Source organism: Meleagris gallopavo, chromosome 10 (assembly GCF_905368555.1).
Source record: "Meleagris gallopavo chromosome 10, MGAL_WU_HG_1.1, whole genome shotgun sequence".
NCBI lineage: Eukaryota > Metazoa > Chordata > Aves > Galliformes > Phasianidae > Meleagris > Meleagris gallopavo.
Genome location: NC_139413.1, coordinates 4,152,865 through 4,173,941, shown reverse-complemented (window position 1 = coordinate 4,173,941; position 21,077 = coordinate 4,152,865). Strand labels below are relative to the sequence as shown.

At 45.1% G+C, this 21,077-nt stretch overlaps 1 long non-coding RNA gene across 2 annotated transcripts; it reads right to left on the bottom strand.

Annotated features, from left to right (window-relative positions):
* Nucleotides 1-1,907: 1,907 nt before the first annotated feature.
* On the bottom strand, nucleotides 1,908-20,786 carry LOC104912349 (uncharacterized). Of its 2 annotated transcripts, none has more exons than XR_014885353.1 (6): nucleotides 15,961-20,786; nucleotides 15,242-15,464; nucleotides 14,282-14,433; nucleotides 8,409-8,576; nucleotides 8,086-8,190; nucleotides 1,908-4,016 (listed from the first exon to the last, which is right to left on the bottom strand). It is a non-coding gene; the product is annotated as an uncharacterized LOC104912349 (long non-coding RNA). The 2 variants fall into 2 exon arrangements; XR_014885352.1 differs by lacking the exon at nucleotides 1,908-4,016 and adding an exon at nucleotides 7,658-7,892.
* Nucleotides 20,787-21,077: the final 291 nt, after the last annotated feature.

The following is a 21,077-nucleotide window of genomic DNA, read 5'->3' as shown; positions in this document are numbered from 1 at the left end:
GTCGCCTCGCCGACGGGACGCGGCGCGCCCGCCCATTGGTCGGCGCCGAGCGCCCCGGTGCTCTCTCCGCCAATGGGGGCGGCGGAAGGAGCGCAACCTGCGGCCGGCCAACGGGGCGGGAGGAGGGTAACGCGGGCATTAACCCCGTCCTGCCCGCGGCCGACCTTGCAGTGCGCAGGTGTGTGTGCGCGTAGAGAGCCCGGCATCCTAAATACAGCGCTACGCCCTGTTACTGGGGATACGGGACAGCTGCATGGCATTACAGCCTTAACAATAGCCACCTACAGTGCCAAATTCGCTACGAAAATGATATTATTTTCCCCCTATGTTTACACGTTTCTGACCGTGCAAATCAATGTGGGAGGGTTAAGAGAAATCCACCACAGCAGCTGCACGCGTAGGGCAGAAAGGCTCCCCGATACCCCTCTGGGAGCAGCCGTGGGCTCCAGCACCCACATCTCCTTGGGGCGGCTGGCTCTGAGGCCGCAGCTGGATGGGACAGCCCCTCATCCACCCACCCCACAGCCCGAGGTGAGGGGTGGCACGGCGGCCCAGGACCATCACAAGCAGTGGGCTGTATGCCTATGGCCGAGAAGGAGCAGCTTTAGGCCTTTCCTGTGGTGCTGGGAAGCGGTAACCACCCCCAGCCAGCCAGAAGCCGGTGGGGATTTTGGTTGCCTTGCACCTGGGATGTAACCTTTCCTGTGCACAGCAGCCCTTCAGGGTTGGTGCAACGCTCGGCATCCTCACAGCACTGCTTGTGTTACCGTTGGCTCACTCTGACCTCATACAAAATCACAGAATGGCCCGGGTTGGAAGGGACCTCAAGGATCGTGAATCTCCAACCCCCCCGCTGCATGCAGGGCCACCAACCTCTGCATTTAATACCAGCCCAGGCTGCCCAAGGCAGCCTGTCTTCACAGGGGAGGTGCTCCAGTCCCCTGATCATCTTTGTGGCTTTCCTCTGGACCCTCAAACACATGAAGGCAAAACCCCCCCCTCATTTAAGACTGCAACAAATACTGTCTGAGATGGAAAATATATTCCCTTCCAGGAGTTTTCTCTTCCATTTTTAAGCTGAGGAATAAAAACCATTTCTTTTTTCAACAGAACTTTGAGCAGTCCTACCTAACATCTCTCAGCATCCCATCACTCTAACAGCTCCGGCCACCCACACACAGGACACTTTTCTTGTGCAGTGTTATTGCTAGAGGGAAAGGTACATGCTATATGTATGTATATGAATAGCACCCTCTCATTGTTATGGACCACCTCTCTGCTGACTCCTCAGCTAATTAAAATTTTAAACCCAACCACAATTATGGCTTTCATTATTAATTAGCACATCAATATTGAAGTGCCGAGCACTGTAGCCATAGAAACATTGAGATTTCCATGGGGCCAGGTGGGTTAGGTTATGGGTAAAGTGAGGGGCTGGGATAGAGGAAGGAAAATGGTTGTGGTGAGCCATCATCTTGGAGAGCAGGCAGGAAGAAAAGCTCTGATATCCTTTGCCAAGGAGGCAGCAGACTGCAAGAAGATCGTGAAAAAGAGCTGATAGAACCACGGCTGCCAGCAAAACCTGAACTGGTACTGGGCATGGGAGCTCGGGCTGGGGAACAAGGTCTGACTGGAGGAGAGCAGGCCAAGGACGGCCTCAAAAGCTGGGCCCGGTGTGGAAGGAGGCCAGAGAGACTGTTAAATAATTCTATCTGCTCCAGGAAAAATCTCAGCATGCTCTGAAGAAAAAGCTTTAAATCAATATAGGCACTGTCACCAATGCTGCACAGATCTTCCTGCTCAGAGAGGTGTGTGATCCTGGCAACAGGCTGAAGCCAGGTTTTTAAAGTACAAAAGAAATTCCTGAGTTGAGAACAACACTTAAATTCAGCCAAGCGAGCTGACAGTTGCTTTGCAGAAGGTATCTATGTAAAATAAAACCATGAGCCAATGGAAACAATAAGCTGAAGCCACAGAAATTATTTCAGGCAGGGTGACACTAAGGGCGAGCTCCAAACACAAGCCCTCAGACCAAAATTCTCCAATAAAATAGATGCTACCTCCTTGCCCTTGGTGAAGCCATGCTGCTTCTCACGTATCGCCTCCCTGCCTCCCATGTGCCTTAGCATAGCTTGCAGGAAGATCTGCTCCATCATCTTCTCCAGCACAGAGGTGAGACTGGCAGGTCAGTAGTTCCTGGGATCATCTTTTTTATCCTTTAAAAAATGGGTGTGATGTTGCCTTTTTTCCACTCACCAGGGACTTCACCTGATTGCCATGACTTTTCAGATATCATTGAGAGTGGCACATGAATGGCATACGGGCTATGGGTGAAGTATAACGTGTGTCAGAGTCTCCTTGATAACCAGGTCTCTGTAGTAGACTCAGGGTTTGCAGTTTTCTTGCTGACTGCATGTGGGCCCATTCACCCTGCTCACATTTACTATTCCAGCTTTATAAAGACATAAACCAGCTTAGCACAAACCAGAGCTTTAACCATCAGCTAAGCCACACAAGCACTCATAGAGCAGAAGAAAAGCATGTTTGCTGGCATTGGAAGGACCAGACAGATCAGGAAGGCCCTCCTGGACCCGTCCAGAGGGAAGGATGGAACACTGCTTTGAGCAAGATTTCTGATGCTCCCCAAACCCAAGTGAAACAGAAACTGCTTGCTGTGCATTCCTACTCTACCCGTTGAGCCCAGCAGGCCCTTTTCCTTGCTTCTGTCTGTTTTTCTGCTTGCTTATTGCCAAACCCTGTCCCCTGGTGCCACAGCGGCAGTTCAAGAAGTGAAGAACCCAATTCCCTTTGCCACCAACCTTTCTTTTTCAGAGTCATTTTGAAGAACAAAACAAAGTTTGTTCACTTGGTTTCCTATGGAGCATGATGACATCTGCATCCTTCACATTAGAGGCTGTGCTGGCTAACGAGAAAGAACATGGAGTCATTGAAACCTCACAGCTGCCTGCACACCAAAAACCCACAACAACTAAACAAACAAAACCCAACAAAACCAGGTGGTTTTTCTGTGCTTTCAAGCTTTGCAGCAAAGGAATGAGAGATTAAAAAGTCTTCTTTTATCGTCTCGGAGTATTTTCAAATCAAGGTGCAAGTCTGGCATGCTTGTTTCATGAGGCAACAGTGGGCGTAATCAGTGTTTGTAAGGTAGAATCCGATACAGAAAAAATTCTGTGTATGTTACAGTAAGTCTTGTTTGAAGAGGAGCATTTTGCTGTTATTGCTAGAAACAATAGAAGTGTTAGATGCAAGGGTTGAAACAAGAGTATTCTTGGAAGTTTCTCAAGACAGGCTGAATTCCCTTCACTTGATAGACAGCAAGGAGTCACCATGCCTCAATAGCGTGCCAGTCAGGCTGAGCAGGTTTCTATATCTTTGCTTCCCTTCCTGTCCTGTATGTCAGTATTAACCCAAATGAAGATATTCAAATGATATCTGACTACAGAGCAAAGCCAGTACACTGCACAGAGGCCCCAGAGGTTCCTCCTATCGCTCTCTTAGGCTGTCAGCAGTCATGGCAATTTTTTTTCTTTTATCAGCACAACTCTTATCTGATTCACAGCACGGAAGTGCTTCATTCTTCAAGCCAGCTCCTTGAAAGCATGCTCAGTGCTTTTAACAGAGGTCAGACAGGCTGAGAACTGACTGCGGGGACTTTTACTTTGTGCATGTTTTTTTTTTTTTCCCTGGAGTAATTTAATCTTGACCCTAACTTGGCTGATTGTGAGACTGCTGAGGTTCTAGGGCTGCTTTCATGCTAAAGGCTACCAGCTCCTCTCCTGGTGAGAGGGGAGACCACCCAAACTCACCCAACCTTTGTTTGAAAGGAGTGATTGATGCTGTTTGTACTCCACGGCTGCAGGTTGAAACGCTTCCTTACAGACATGACACGCTTCCTTCAGGGCAGCAGGCAGTCGCTGCAGAACATGGAGCAGATTTATCTACCCACTTTTGATCAGAAGGCGGCACAGCTTCGAGGCAATAAATCCGGGAGACAACTGAAAGGAAATACACCTTTGTCAGTGATGGCTCTTGGGGCCCAAGGCAGCCCGGCGGAGGGGAAGCACACATCATCCTATCTGCAGCTGGCACGGCTGGGAATATTGCATTTGGAACACACCCTGGGGGTGTTTTGGGGGTGAGGGGAGGGAGAAAGCGTGCTCAGCCATTTTGAGGTTGAGCTATTCACTGTTTGAGTCCACAATCCTGTTTCCATGAGTGTTTCCAGTCTTGGAAGCTGAATCTGTCCATAAGAACTTGTTAAGTGTCTATAAATATCTTTCATCTCAAACCTCGTTACAAATAGACGTGTTGGGTCTGCATGGAAACCCCATCACTGAGATAGGGCTCCCTGCTACAAACAAACACACTGCTGGGCCAGGTCACTGCTTCCACACCAAATATTAAATATCCATCTTCACCCAGATGGAAGCACGGAGCTCAAGGGAGGGCTGATGTGACTTAAAGTTAGTAAAGTTTGCAATTTAGTTGCAGTCCTGGAGGTGAAATATCCATTTTTATGAGAAATGAGGTGCTGTCTTTAAAGGGCTTCATTACACATGGCTGCACTCAAAGCACCAGGACACTCCTTGCTATCCAGCTCTGATCCAGATGGGGATCCTGTGCTCAACTCAAGCAAAAAAGGGAAATGCACATATCTGTTTTTTTAATTTTAATTGAGACAGCCTCTGCCCAGAAGCACTGTCAGAAACACACACAATCAACCGACTTGGAATTGGACCCAGTGATCCTCGTGGGTCCCTTCCAACTTGGGGTACTCTTTGATTCTATGATTCTAGGTGTGCAGAAGAACAGCCTTTGTGCAACCCAACCCATTTCAGGTATGTTCTTTGTATCTTTAAGAATATTCCTCCTTGTACCAAGAAATTTTCTTCTTAACAAATGAATGGTTATGGGTTTAGCTACAAGATAAAAAAAAACAAATCCATTCTAATTGAAAAGAGATCATTTCTTTTCTTAATGACTTTGTAAGACGATGAATCTGGAAGAAGTCGGACAAATGGCCCATCTAAAATAGGACATGAAATAACTCAGTAATTAACCCTATGGTACCAACGAGGGCCAGTAAGATCTGCATAATGTCCCTCCGTACGTCTCCACAGGGTGTCAGTGTTTTTTCAGATTTGGGTCATTTCATGCTGGAATCAGACTGATGTCCTCAGCAGCTTAGTTTCAGGAGCCTGCTCCTCAGAGGGCAGCCTGTTTGTCCTGTGCTCCCTTTCTCCTCCCACAGCCAGTGTTAAAATGACGTTTCTTAAAATATGAAGACCAGAAAGACACAGTCATGATCTGGGGATGACTTGAGGGTTTCAGGGGCTTGAGAAGGGGCAAGACTCCAGGTTTGCTAGTGGTTTGGTGGGAGGGAGTCCTGCGGGGCAATAATCTTTCAGCAGGGAATGCAAAGCTCCTTCCTCTGGTGCTAAGTGGTAGGGCAGCAAGCAGTGTGTCTTTGGCAGAATTAACTTGAGCTGCACACGCTTGTCACTGTTTGTCCTCCCATCCCTATACCAGTTGTTGCCAGTACTGTGCAGCTGCCTGGGCCGTTGTAAAGTGCATTGCGGAAATGACCTTGGCTAAAAGTAACCTGGCAAATAAAGGAAGTACGTTTAACACAGATTAATTACCCCATCTAATTCACCAACCAGCTGCATCAGCGTTGTGGCAGCAGGGACGAGATGCTGGCAACTCAGGTCAGCACTGCTGACAACAGTGGTGTTCCAACTAGAATCCAGCTCAAGCTCTGACAGTACAGCAAGGTGGAAACCCAGATGTCCAAAAGTATCTGAGGGTCTGATTTCCCACAGAGCTCAAGTTTTCATGTTTCTCCTGCACGAGGAGCCAGTGTACTTTTACTTTCCATTACAAACCTGTCCTAAGGCCCACGAGCAGCCAAGCCCAGAGGCTGAGAGCAGAGACCTGGACTCCCCAGCTCAGCATCTCTCAGCTCATGAGGTTACAGTGAAGCAGAAGCTGGCCTGTGGACTGGGCTGAGTGGCTGCTCAGTGGCCAGCCTTCCTTGCCATTGCCCATTTCAAGGACTTTTCTATAGGATGACCGCCTCCTCTGCTAAATTGTGTGACTGTTTTTTTAATTTGAAGGAAGCTGGAAGAGTTGGAATGCGATGGTGGCAGATGATGTAATGAGATAAGAATAGTGACCCAACGGAAGGCCAGGCTCTGGAACCTCTGCCAGCTGCTTCCAGAGGCAGAAGAGGACATCTCTTCCACTGACAACTCTCAAGGGGAAAGCGAGGATGTTCATGTGCTCCAAAGAAGAGCATCTTCACCAAGCCTCTGTGCTTTGGGTTCAATCTGGGCGGGCCGAGACAGCAGGTTCTTTCTCCTTCTTTCTCCTTCCCTTCCTGCTGCAGGCAGGCCACCAGCCTCACAGCCAGCCCCGCTCTTGTTTGAAGCTCCCCGGTGGTCTGCAGAACATTAAAATTTCTGGAACGGCTGCACTGAGCGATGGTAGAGAAGGAATATTGACTGGGACCACTGTAGCTATTTCTTAGTCTTTAAAAGAGAAACATCACGGCAGCTATTTAGCACGGCTTTGAAAATTCAAATATTGACAGAAGGAAGTTTTCCCGAGGACGCCAGCAGCATTTGCAGCAACCCCAGCAGCAGAAACACACTGCAGTGTCAGATGTGGGCTGCAGCACAGACCAAACCCACAAGCTCCACGCCGGCAGAACCACAGCTGAGCACCAACACCACTGCACCTTTCTGTTTGACTGCGCTGGAGAAAGGGGTGGTGAGGGCAGGAGAATGGAAGGGAAAGACTAAAATGCCCAGAGGAACTACAATTGCGTTTGCCAAACGCTGCATTTTACTGGGAAAGGGAGAGAGTGACTTCACTTTTTACCTCGCTTTCCCCACTTCCCTTGCCCCATACAGACAGATGTGGCTTTGCAAGAAAATTAATTACAGATGGAGGCTAAAAAAAGGGGAAAAAACACCCTCCACCGCAAGGCTTTTTCCTCTGCAGACTGGAGGATGGATGGGGCGGCCTGGGAAAACTGGCAGATGGAAAACCCATTACAGATGTGAGGTTTGGAGAATAAGGCTGAGGGACAATTTGAGAGCTGTAAATTTTAATTTTGGGGGTATAAATGCATTGCTTAGCAACAAGAAACAAATAGGAAGCAAGAAGCCTCAGGAGAGAAATGCTTAAATATTTTAGAATCCCTATTTGAGGTGAAGACTGCATTACCAGAGACCTGAGGAGCTGCTATTCTCAACAGCTAACCGAGTGGAGTCAAGAAAGAAAGAAAACACGGGCTTCAATCTCATTTCCACACAGAAGTGAATTTAACTTACTTTGGGAAAGGAAAACAGCATTGTTTGTTCCCATCCTTGTTGTGTGCAGCACGTACCTGACCAGATCAGACACAAGGGCATCTTTAAGCACGTTGCTTCCAAGGAAAGACTTCTCACAACGCATCCAGGGCTTTGCAGGGAGGCTGCTTTACAGGGCTGTGCAATCATTGCTACCATATGTCTGACCCTCACTACACGGTCTAATGCCTCTTTATGCTGCTGCATAAATCTTCGCCTAGAATTCCTGACATCTCAAAGGATGGTGGGGGCCTCCATCCCCAGGGAGAGGAGGAGAAGGGTGAAAAAGAACAGATCACCTGGAAGCAAACACCAAATGTTTTACTTTGTTTCTTTACTGTGAAAAGATGAGGACAAAGAGGAAGGGGAAAAGACATCGCCAGCTCTGGAGGTCAAATATTACTGCTTTTGTCTTTTTTTGTTGTTAATCCACTGATACTCCATAAACACGAAGACGAGTAAAGTGCAAATGAGCCCATGACCAAAGCCGTAGCTCTGCAGCAAAAAGGGAACTCTCTAAGGATTAAAAAAGAAATGCGTAAGAAACCAAAACTCCCTTAAAAAGTTATTTTTCTTTTAAGAGCCTAAAAAAAGAAATAGTTGTTCAAGGACATACACGCGTACATTTATATTCAAAGAAGTAACCGAATGATCAGGGCCAACATCAGGCAGTCCTTTGCCTCACTGCAGAGCACTACCCATAACATACCTCGGGGCTGTGCTGACTTGGTAGGAGCACGCTCTGATTCCCTCCTGTGCTGCTGGACGTGACATCACTGTGGCTTTCATGAGGGAGGTCTGTACTGATGGAGCTCTGAAATAAGCCAGATGTTCCCATTCAGTTTTGCTGCTCCAGCTAAATGGGAAAACTCCAGTTCTGGAGAAAAAAAATAGTCCGCAAACCCAACCAAGCAAGAACTCTTGAAATAACCAAATCCCAAAGGCCTGCAAGAGTTAAAAATCAAGAGGAAAATTTATTGGTAGCTTAGTACTTCAGGCCAATGAAAACAGCTGTTTGGATGCACGTATTACCTTCAAAATTAATGAAAAATGAGAAGCACAATGGACACTTCTTGTTCAGTGGTCAGAAATCCAGACAGCAAACAGCACTTGGAGAGAAGGCACTCTGACACAGGACAAAGTAGCTCATTACTCACACAGTTTGCCTCATTTGCAGGGCTGGAAGAGTTCTCTAACTACCTAGAAAGGGAAGACAAAGAACCCAACATCAAATGCATCTAGAAACCGTGCCTAGAAATGCATTCAGTTGCCATCTCTGATACGCTAACGAAGCCAGCTCAGAGTTTAAAAAATAGAATCACAAAACCTGAGACATTTGGATATCAATTACTCTTTGCTTAAAGACAAGGCAGAGCAAGGCCTGGAGGGCTCCTCAGGACACTGTGTCCCACCCCTGTTGCCACTCTGGAATCAAAGTTCTTCATGAGTACACTTTGCTTTGTTTGCCGTTTGGAAAAGGTGACTGACAACATGAAAACAGCAACTGTGAATAGCTACTGCCACAAACACCAACGGATTTTGAAGATGTTAAAAATGTACAGGCTAAAGCTGCCTTTAAAGATGAGGGAAATAAGTACTTCTGTATGGATCCTCAGTGTTTTTCTAAGCAGCACCACATCAGCTGAAACAACTCGATGCAAATAGAACTGACAGGATTCAAAGAACCAGCTCCAGCTGTGGTTAAACTTCCAGCATTAAGGGATGCTCAGACTGCCATTTTGCAGCATGCTGCAGTGATGGGCTACACCAGAAAGCAGCGTCTGCTGCAGAGTATCTGAACACCTGCCCCAAAGCCAGCACTAAGCCATTCCTGGAAGACAGGCTTTTGGGAAACAGATTGATGCTTGTCCAAAAGAGTCATGTAACAAAAGCTTGTCTAGGAAAGACTTCAGAAGGATAATTTTAGCTTGGTTTGGAATGGAAGCAGAGGCTTACAGTAGAAACTTAGTGTGCTGAACGTACACGAGACTTTGGAGAACATAAGGGATTTGTGTCTTTTATGTTCTCCATCCCCACTCTTTTTTGGGTAGGTGGGAAAGGGTATGTGCACATTTTTTGAAGGGCACTGCTAGTGTTCTTTGTTTCCCACTTTAAAAGTGAGGGCTGGATTTGCTATAGCAATAATACTATGGAAAGACTAGCCTGGCAGAGAAAGCAGAAAGGGTAAGGAGACGTGCACATCCATTGACTTCCCCACAGGACATCTAGACAGCTCCCTTCCTTCCTACCTGAACTCCCTCCAGCAGAACTATTGTTGGAGACTTCTACCCTCCACTGTACTGCACAAATCACAGAATCATAGAATGGCCTGGGTTGAAGAAGACCACAGTGCTCATCCAGTTCCAACCCCCTGCTGTGTGCAGGGTCACCAACCACCAGACCAGGCTGCCCAGAGCCACATCCAGCCTGGTCTAGAATGCCTGCAGGGATGGGGCATCCACAACCTCCTTGGGCAAGGAGCTTCTTTTCTTTTTTTTTTTTTTTTTTTTTTTTTTGCTTAGCAAACCAAAGGGACAGCTTTCCAATTCCTTAATTAAAGACCTGGTTAATAAATCATGCGTTTATCTCATTTAAAGGATGAATTGGAGGAGCACGAAACTCCTCCTCTGTTGCAAAAAAACACATGGCCCACCAACACCAGAAGATGAGCTTAATAAAAAGGCCCTTGCAGCTTCCAGTGTTTTTCCTACAGTCAGTTAGAACCAGGTGACAAGATGGTAAACATGAGCCTGAAACCAAGGCCCCATCCAAGCACAGACTCCCTGCTGCTTCTCATGCTAATAGCCTGACCTGGAGGTAATGTCAGCGGGAGCACTGTACAGAGCTCCCTCAGATAGCCTGGATTTCCAGGGTGGAAGAGGCAGGAAAACTTAAAGCTGTGTGGGAGTGTAAGATCCTAACATAAGAAAGCCAAAAAGCTCCAACATTTCAGCATTGCCAGAATTTACGTCTTCGCTGTACAATTCAAGGATGCAAAATGGAACACAAAACACTTCTCATTCCACCTTTGCCAGATGCTTTGCCTTCTGATGAAGCTTCTTTCCCCCCAGTGTTCCCATCACAAAAGCAGAGTGATGTCCCTGCAGCAGCAGTGCCATGGAGCCTGCTTTGTGCTCTTTTTTTTTTTTTTTTTTTTTTTTGCTTTGGAACAGAAGGGCATACAGAGGCATAGTGAGAAATGAGCCTTATTTTGTTGGATTCCTTCCTGTACGAAGGTAGGAACTCCTACCAAACCCCATGCTCTTGCAGCCAAAGTCATTTCTCTGGCCATCGAAGCAACACAGGTCACTTGACCCAGGGTGTTAACAAAGGAAAAAGCCCTCAGAACTTATCCACATTCCTGAGTGAAAACAGGCTGCTAAAAACTGCACTCAAATTAAAGAGCATTATAGTGTGGAAACTGAAATCGCATCAGATATTCCGCTGGAAAACAGAAGGAGAAGCTTCTCCAAAGTGCAAGACGGCACTGCTGCTCTTGGAGAGCAAAGGGGAGCGAGCAGCCAAGGGGCTGGCCAGGCTTCCCTGCCAAACAAGTACGACTTCTGATGCTGCTGAAACTGCCACTGCTGCTGTCACCCTGCATTTGATGCGCACTTCAAGCAGAGGAAAGAGATTTGGGGCAGGAGAGATGACATGGGAAAGGGAGTGAGCAGAGATAGGGAAAGGGGCTGCTCTGTTCCCCAGGCTCTGCCTACCCCTGTTCCTTGTGAAAAGGCTCCTTCAGCCAGACATATCTGTCAGCCGCCAATCTGCCTTGCAAGATCGTGATGCTCTTTGATTTTATTCATTCCTGCTGGAGGTTTTGCTTAAATATAAACAGCGCAGCATTTCAGCGGGAATTAAAAAAATACAAGTAAAAAAAAAAATAATGAAATAAGAAATTCCCCAAACCTCCAGGCACATTTTAAAGCACATTAAAAAAGACACAACAGTTAACAGCTTCATACATACCACAGCTGCAGTGATTTGGAGCAAAAGTAAGGAACGCTGAATGTGTTAGTGTTTTGTTTTAAAATATGGCTATAGGCTTCACATTCAGGCAAGAGCCCTCCACGACACCGAGGTCTCCCTTTCCAGGCCTAGTCCTTTGCTAACTATGCAGACATTCAGCCCAGCTTTTGCCAGCTTCACCCATTCTCCTGGGCTCCCTGCACTCCTCCCTTGCCCTCACAGCCTCAGGGTTCACCTGGTGAGGCAGAAGAGAAATGAGGACATCACTTCCACGTGCTCTGTCCAGGGGCAAGGTGGCTGCTGCCCCTTCTTTGGCTGTGAAAAACAGAGAATATTAGAAGCCAACAGTGTTTCCAGCGAAGCTGCCTTCTCTCCACCTCCCAGAACTCACAGCCACTTCCCTGGTGGAGAGAGAGAAATTCAGTGATTGCCATTCTTCCCATCGTCATTTTGAGTCCTCTATCTGCTTCCCAGCTGCTGGACTCCAGGAGAGCAGAGGCTGTTGTGAGGTCCCCAGGGCTCTGGAACACAGGCATTAAGATTTACAACCAGTAGGCGAAGAACAACTCAAGAGGTGCTTTATTGCTTGTGATGAGGGAATGTGTATGAAGGAAGCCACAGGGTACTTTTTCATTTGGTGGTGTTTCTTAAGTTCTTCTTGGCAGCAGTCTTTGGTTATTGCTCTATTTTTCTTTCCCCTCCCGCTCATCTTTCATCTTACAGCTTCTGATGCTGACTTAATTGCAACGTACTGAATGTTGGAAAGATATCCACACAAATGCTAAACAAGGCCACAGCTAACGCTCCTGACAAAGACAGGCCAAGATACTATCCTAGCACTTTATCCCAAGCGTGCAAACAAAACAAAATCCTAGTCCTGAACTTCAAGGCTCCCAGCAAGCCAGAACCAAGAGCTCTCAACTCAGCAGCACCTCGTTTTGGTTCTGCCCTGCCAGCACAAGGCCTGCATTGAGACTAAACAGGAACCAGAGACGGAGCCCTCCGGTTGACCAACACACAACTGGCAACCCCACCCTTCTGTAAGATGAGGAAGATCATAAAATTTTAAGTCAATGTTATTTTTTTTTTTAAACATAAACTAGAAGTTTTCCTGTTCAGATATTCATATTTCTACTGAATTCTATTTCTGTTCTCTTGAGGCCTTGTCTGGAATGTTGTGTTCGGCTCTAGGGCGTCCAGTGTAAGAAGGGTATGGACCTGTTGGACTGGGTCCAGAGAAGGGCCACGAAGATGTTCAGAGAGCTGGAGCACCTCTCCTAAGGAGAAAGGTTGAGGGAGTTGGGCTTGTTCAAATTTGGCTCTGGGGAGACCTCACTGCAGCTTTGCAGTACCTAAAGGGGCCCACAGGAAAGCTGAGGAGGGGCCTTTTACAAAGGCACGTATGGATAAGACAAAGGTTAATGGCTTTAAGCTGGTAGATTTAGATTAGACGTAAGGAATAAACTCTTTACTATAAGGGCGGTGAGGCCCTGGCATTGCTGCCCAGAGAAGCCACGGGTGCCCCATCCCTGGAGGTGCTCAAGGCCAGGTGGATGGGCTTACTTTGGGCAGTCTGATCTGGGCAAACCTGCTGATGGTGGGGAGACTGGAAATGGGTGTGCTTTAAGGTCTTTCCAACCCAAACCATCGATGTGATCCTACAATTGTGTTTCAAGAAAGCTTAACTGCCTTTGTCTCCACAGCCCTCTCTACCTACTGGTAACAGCAGAAGGCTCTGATGGCTCTTTCACACAGACTTTGACATTTTTGTTTGAAACAAGGCCAAAGGATGAATAACTTTTTCTTTTGTAAGCACACGGCTTTAACAATGCATTCCAACGTGTGATTAGCACGAAGTAACGTCTTGGTTTTTGACCCTTCTGATGTGAAAGATGGGACAAGATAATCAGCACCATGTGGAGGGTATACATATACACTGTACCCTTATGCTTTTAGCATTTCTCAAGTGCTGTCCACAAAGAAAGCACAGGCTTGCACTGAGTGGCACACGTACTCTTTGAAAGACAAAGCAATTTGCCAATGTAAGAAATATGAGCAAATACTTTCTGACATTCATCTACAGCATGTGTGAATAAAGGAACCAAAACCAGGGCAGTTGTATTTTATAGTGCCACTAATGTCGGCCAGGATGGACTAGCAGCACAAGTAACTTAAAGAAAAATGATGAAAGAGATGTGGTGTGTGCTCTTCATCTATGCTGCAAAATTCAGAAGCAAATAAAATTCTATCAGTCTTCTCAAGCTCAGATACACAGATGCGTTTTACTTTCTGTAACACTATTTTAAGTGGGACCCAGGTGTTGTAAATCACTCTGTAATGCTCATTAATGATCTCCTTTAGTATTCCATGCAGTACACAGGAACAGAGCACTCACCCTTTGCACAGATGGTGCAGATGGCACGCATGACCCTGGCAACTCAGCACAGTTCAGGCAGTAGATCTCTTTGTAACAGACTTTGAAGCTCATGTCTATAAAATGAACCTACCTTCTGAACTGATGATGACCACAACCATTGCTCCTGCTTTTGAATTTAAAAATAAAAGTTGTAAATCCCATCTCCAGCAAGAATATCTCATATACGAAAACTCTTATTCAGCTTTTCTGGAGATTGCACTGCTTAGAGTGACTGTCCAACTCTGTACATGAGCCGTAAGTGACCAGTTAAGCCCAAGAAAACATTTGTCTTGTTTGTCTGGTCCCACCATTACTTCTGTATTTTCTCCTATTTCGTTTTGCACTGCCTTTTCTTGGCCTTCCAATCATACTAACCAATCACTACAATCCTTTCTATTACCAAATTGCTTAAAAGAAATGCCTCTACTTTTAGGCAGTAAAACATGGAAAAGTCTAAAGGACAGAAAACTGCAGTCCAGTCTAAATCATGACTGCAGGGCAGTGATAATAAACCAACCTGATTCAGGCCAGATAAAGCAGCAAATCCTCATGTAACACACCAAATAATTTATCCTTAGCCAGAACAACACTTAGTCTGAAATTCAAACAGCCGTCTTTGTACGCACATGGAGGCTGCCAAGTCTCCATACTTGAATGATCTCATAGACTCTGGGAAAAAAAAAAAAAAAAAGAGAAACAAAACATTTTACCACGCTAGCTGAATAGACGGGGCAAAGAAAGATTGACATTAAAGCATTTTAGAGGTTTGGGTCTTCATGCAGATCTTCAGACAAACTTTAGGAAAAAAATATGAACACAAAGTCGGAGAAAAATAGGACCTAAGCAAAACCTCCTTTAAATTTCCTTGCTTACAAAATAATACTGTCAATGAGGAACAATCTTCCCTAAATATCCATTTTTTCTCTACTGAACTCATACCAAGCACAGCTTGTACTCGCTTCACAAACAAGGATAAGATGTGTAATGAAATATAACCACTCTTAGAGAAGTTCAAGTGCAAGGGCAGTAACATTTTCCCCTGAAACATGACAAAAATGGATCCGTTTTCATCTATTGTGACTTGCTCTCTTGCTGTCTGTAAGACATTGCTCAGTTAGAAGGGAAAGGAGAACAGAGGAGAAGGGACAGAGCAATGGGAGACAAGGTGGATCCAGGCGAACAAGACGACATTGATGGACACACTGCTACCTAGCAGAAAATCGTGTGCAGCCCAGTTGGCCGGTGCTTAGCACTGAGCACAGATAGTTACTGAGCTCAGCTTGGTGCCCAGCTGTGTACACTGGACCTGATCCTCTACTTGGGTGAATTCCCACAGTTCAATCAGTCTATGAACGACGACAATTTTACCAGCTGGAGACTGGCTACCTTTTGGGTTTCTGAAAACACTGCGGTACCTTTCAACACGCAGCTGCACACACGAAGCCAACTCCAGAAGAGCACACAAGCTATGTCTTACCACGCTCGGGTGGGACAAAGGCGAGCAGAAGTCACAGGCTGAAATAGCGACTGATAGATTTGGATTTCTCCCTTGCCAGTTGCTGGGTTAGGATGGGCTGCATTTCCAAACACGCTGCATACTCAAACTCCCAGTTGACAAGAGAGACTCAAGCGGTCCATTATACCACTGAAAATTATGTCCCTTGCAGCGTTAAACCAGGCACCAAATATGCATAACCTATCTTAAAAAAAAAACAAAAAAACAGGCATAAGTCACTTGCTTCACCTCAGAACGGGTGCACAAACTGCATTTGTGAATATTAAGATAACTTTTTTTTTTTCTTAAAGCCTTACAGTTATCTACAGTTTAACAGCACAGTGAAGTACAAGGAGTAATGAGGAGAGTAACACCAGCTGCAAGTTTGGAAATTCCATCTCAGCATCCCTCGCCCTCCTGCTTGTCTCTGTGGTGCTCCCAGGTACCAAGGGCATCTCTCAGCACGCACCAGTGGGAAAGAAACAGTCTTGGTGCCACGTGTGGGGATTAGCCAGCATAGCTGGGTCCGCATGGACTGCAGCACCCTGCTGCACACCTGCAGGTAGTTCACACTGGAATCTCTCTCCCTGGTCCTCTCTGCATAAATCAAGCAGCAGGGAGGCTCAGAAACATGACGAATACGTTGGCTAGAATATCTCCTGCTGTAAAGACACAGGGAGGAAGGGGGATACTAAACTAACCTTGCCTTGGATGGAAAAGCAGCTGGAATTTAATGTTCTTGGAAGCCAGCCCTGGCTGTTCAGACGTGGATCTGCCAGGGAAGTCCCCAGCGGAGGCATTGCTCATTCTCCTAAACTAAAATGTCAAGAGAAAACACTGGAAATCATTAAGCACTCTGTTCAGCATTTCTTGAGCCATCTCAGGCAGGGGATGGGGAAAAAAGCCTCAGCCACAAACAACACAGAAACAAATTCTCAGTGTTAATACAAAACAGAGGGGAGAGCATCAGAAATCCAAAGCAGGATTTCACTTAATCTTGTCCATCTGAAATGACATAATACCAAGCCAGCCTTGGAAAAAAAAAAAAAAAAAAAAAAAAAAAAAAAAAAAAGGAGAAGAAAGAAGTGGAAGTATGGAGCAGAAAGCAGAATGCACCTCTCCTCCCAGCACTTCTCCAGTGCAGTGCCTTCTGAATGACTGAGTGAAAGGCATAACTGGGACAACATTGTGGTACCATGCTATCAAAGTGCACACCATGGGACCCCCATCTTTCACAAGAAATATAAATGTCCGAATGGTGTCCATTGATACAACTAAAAGCTCAGTGGCCATTTTTTTTGCAAAAAACAGAGATAAATTCAGTAAGCTGACCTTGGTAGCTAATTGGTAGCAGGTTAAGTGGGCTGGCTGTCTGTTTGTTTGATAGCAAAAGTGTTTGTACATCCTAACAAAATAAGGTTCTGTATTTTGTGAGCTGGTTAAGCTGGATGCTCAGTGCTGACGACTGCAATAAGTGCCAGAAACAATTTCTCTTCCTCTGTACCACTTGTAAAGTATTTGGCAGTGTCTTTTGGATGAAGGCTGCATTGAAGGGGGAAGAGGAAAAAAAAAAAAAAAAAAAAAGACTTGAACTTCAGAGAAGTGTTAAACAATAAGGAATCAACTGAGAAAGTGCTGTGCGGCAGCCAAACTTGATGTTTTAAGCTCAGATTAACAACATTTCTTGTGCTGGAAACCACAGCTAAAAGTATTTTCCCGAGTGGTCTCACCATGGACCACTGCACGTACACAAAGCATTGGGTCCAATGGCAACAGAAATATGGACTTCTTCTCCCTGAATACCTGGAGAGATGTGTGAGGACTTCTTCTAGGACATGTGGAAGGGTACATTTGAAACAGGCAAAAAGAAGAGTGCCTCTCTTCTGGAAAGCTCTTTGAAGACAGAACACATGGCGTGCATGAACTGAGCAGCTCCTACTGAGCATCCAATGGGGCTGAAAGGATGAAGTGCAGCAAAGCAGATCTGGGTATCCCGGCACAGCTGTGCTGCTTCTTTGAGGCCAGCGGAGGGAACAAGAGAAACAGAAGACTGAGATACAAGGGAGATTTCCCAAATTTGTGGCTAACACGTTCCATAGATATCACTCTAAAAAAAAATCAACAAAATTAGAAGCAGCCTTTGAGCACTGGGTTGAGACATCTCTTCCCAGAGGCTTTCAAGCAGAAGGAATCCACACTGATTCCAACACTGCTGTGTGTTGGGTTTAAATGGACAGAATTAAAAAAAAATAAGAAAAGTTTTATCTTCCTACAAGCTGACTGGTATAGCAATTTTCATCTGAAGCAGATCACCAAGACAAACGTATTCTCAGGGATTTCCTGTCAAGAAGTCACTGTAACACAAACATTTTTACTGGGAGAAACGAAAGTTTACCAGTGACATCAGCAGAACACTATTTCCATTTAAAATGGAGAGTGTGGCAACTTCAGGTTTAATGGAAATTAAAGCGTGCTGGCACTGTCAGCTAAACGTTCAGCCACTTGAGAGGTTTGCTTAATTTTTAAAAAGTAATGCTCCTGAATGGGACGTACTGTCAGTGCTGTTACAGATCCGACCCTGCTTTCCATGTGTGCTAATGGAACCCTTATGGTTCTCGATTCACATGACTTCAGTTTGCATTACCACAATAAATGTGTCACGACTTTAAATCCTAAGCCTGATCTTTTAGGAAAAACTAAAATATATATATATATATTTTTCCACAGCTCATAATCAGCTATGCACCAAATGTCTGTTTACCAGCTCTGATCCATCTTCCAGTACAAACAAAGGAACCAGATTTCACCTTTGGAAAGGCTGCGTAAATTCGTGTTGTCTGAGTAGTTCAGATCCCTACAGTTTAAGATGAGGTGAGCAAAGGCCCAGAGTTCTTTGAAAGCTCAAATTATTTAATGTGCAGACATCTCAGCTTGAAAATTCACATCCTAAGAACTCGTATTTCTATAGAAGGCATAACATAAGAAAGATGTGGGCCACTCTGTGAGCTCCCAGAAAGGGGCAGGGCTCAGTAAGAGTTCTAACCAGGCAATGCTCTCCCTTCAGTGCAACTGAACTCAATGCTTTCTACTCCTCACACACTCGAACTATTATGATATTTAAATTATATATAAAAAAAAACACGCTTTTTGAAGTTCACATTTCCTTCAATATTTAACAATCTCTGAGACTGTTCCTAAAAGACTACCGCACAGAAGAGACTTCCTACGTGGCTAAGTGCCATCTCTTGGGACTGCTCACCTATTCACAGCTGCTTTCATGATCTGATTCAGCCCCACAGAAAGCCCGAGGGCCTTGGTCCCCACACTTGCCTTGAGAAGCTCCAAGAGGAGATTTCCCTCTCCCTGCTGACATGGAACATCTTTTATTCACAGCCAGTTTATGCGCAGTTGTTCACGTGACAATCTTCTCTTACTTTGGATGCTGCTTTTCCATTTCTTGTGTTCTGGGATGTGGATAAAGAGCTTCTTCAAGTTTTGCAATGTGGGGATAATACATTTTTAAATACTAAAGAGAATTGGGAAGTAAATTTAACAACTGTAATTTAGCCTTAATATATGAAGTGTTGGGTGCCTCAGTAGCTCTTCAGAATGAACCATGAAAACTCATCCACAGTTACCAACATTCAGAGCAGCACTGACTTAATTCAATTTATTGCCTTGCCAGCAGGATATTTTTATTTTTAATCTAACTGCCTGCTACATTTCCATTCCAAATACTTGACAGCGAAGGAACAAATAATTGGTTGATATCATCAGAGCATTCGATGTCACTGTCTAAGTAGAAATGACAGGGAGAATAATATATTAAAGCCTAACTGAAGGACTCATTGAGCCCAAGGTAAACCAATCTGATACCCCACAAAAGCCTCCTTTGGAAGCTGTTCACACACATGCACAGCAGCAGGGAAAAACACGGCTCTATGTGGTTGCTTATTTCCAGAACTTCAGAAAAGTTCCAGTCCACAGAAAAAGGACTTCAAGGACCAAAAGGAAACAAAGCACTGTTGTAGAAAACAAATGTATAAAGCCTTGCACGACTTCTGTTACCTCCTTTTATTCTTAAAAAAACCCAACCCAACGCCTTAGCATGAGGGTGAGTTAAGAGGCTTGTGTTTCTTTTTTGCAGTTAGACCTAGTCAACCACTTTCTTCCTACCTCGCCTACTTGAAGGAATTATTTTACTCTTATTTTCCCAGCTCACTTTTATGCAAGCAGAACAGCAAGAGGAAAATACAACTTACCCCCTCCCTTCTGAGACTGGCAGGAAACTTGACAGGAGCAGCAGGCTATCTCACAGACCTCCTCCAAATGCATTATTAATCTTAGGTAAAGCACTTCTTGGGAATGTTAACTGACATGCTATTAGAAAACCTTCATCTCGGTAAGATTTGTACAGAGACCATCTTCATACAGGTTTTGATATTGTAAGTTTCCTTGAGCGAAAGAGATCATTTTGTCCACATGGAGCCCGCACTGAAATCCCTGGGGCTCCACTTCCACATACACCCATATCCAGCCTTGGCAGCACCAGAAATTAAACGGATTTAGCTTGCCCAACATTCTTCTTGGTCTGTCTGAAAGACACAGCCAGGCCCTGATGGCTTTACCTTCACACATCATCAGTGCTGGACCATCTGATTTAATTGGGATAACGGATGTACTTTTACCAGAAACACTGGAGCAGATGTGCTCTGACAAAGTCCTTGCCTGATTACTTTATGCATTTATGACCCACTGGAAAGTACTGGATAAAATCTCAGCAGAGCTAGCTTAATCTGCAGCCTGGCACTACTATTACTGTTACGCACCAACCACAATGCTTTTTTCTTCTCCATTATGCCTCAGTCTCTCCCTCTGTAGCAAAATGACAGTGTGATACCAATTCCTTCTGTGAGGCACTCAGATCTGCTGATGAACAGCCCGGTAATGAGAGATACCTAACTCCTTGCTGGGACTAAGAACGGGGCAATAAGGCACCACCACTCCTGAGGAACAGCTTCCCCATCTTACAGCCATCATCAGGTCACTTTGTTTGGCACTTCTCATACAGCCAAATGGAACTGGAAGAATAACGAGGAACAGGATTTAAGCAGGATGTTGTTTAGTAAATATTTGTAAGATACCATAGTAGCAAGCATGATATGTCTCTGTGTAATGGCTAGCAGTTATTCTCAAATAACCAAATAGCTAATACCTTTATCCTCAAATAGTTTCCTTATTGCAGCACCTCACAAATTAAACACAAAGCTGGTTGCAATAACCTTTTGTTTAGGCATTACTTTGACTTCTAAAAAGAAAATTTTCTTCTTGAAACTAAGTAATAATACACAGATGTCTGTGACAAGATGTAAACTATGATTTAAGACCAAGCCTGGGGCAAATTTCACATTGGCTCTAAGCTTGTGTGTTCATGCCATGTTGGTTCTGCTCTTTATCATCTTACATGTGCAGCTTCAAACCCTTTATGAAAACCATTCTTTCTGAACAGAGTCAGAAAGCACCACATCCCCCCCCCCCCCTTTCCACTTCCCTCACTTCCAAACTTTGGGATTTGTAACAAAGTAAGCATCACACAGTGATCTTCACGTATAACCTTGCTTCCAGTCGACAGTGAGAGTTCATCTACTGCTGGGGTGGCACACAGCACTGCAGGCAAGAGGCCCCAGGAACAGATCATCCTTTCTCTGTAACTGCATTGTTCAGACATTACTGGAAGCAAGACTCTAGATTAAATGAAAATAGAACAAGCTCTTATTTTCTGACATCAAAGACATTAAATACAAACAATGCTGAACGT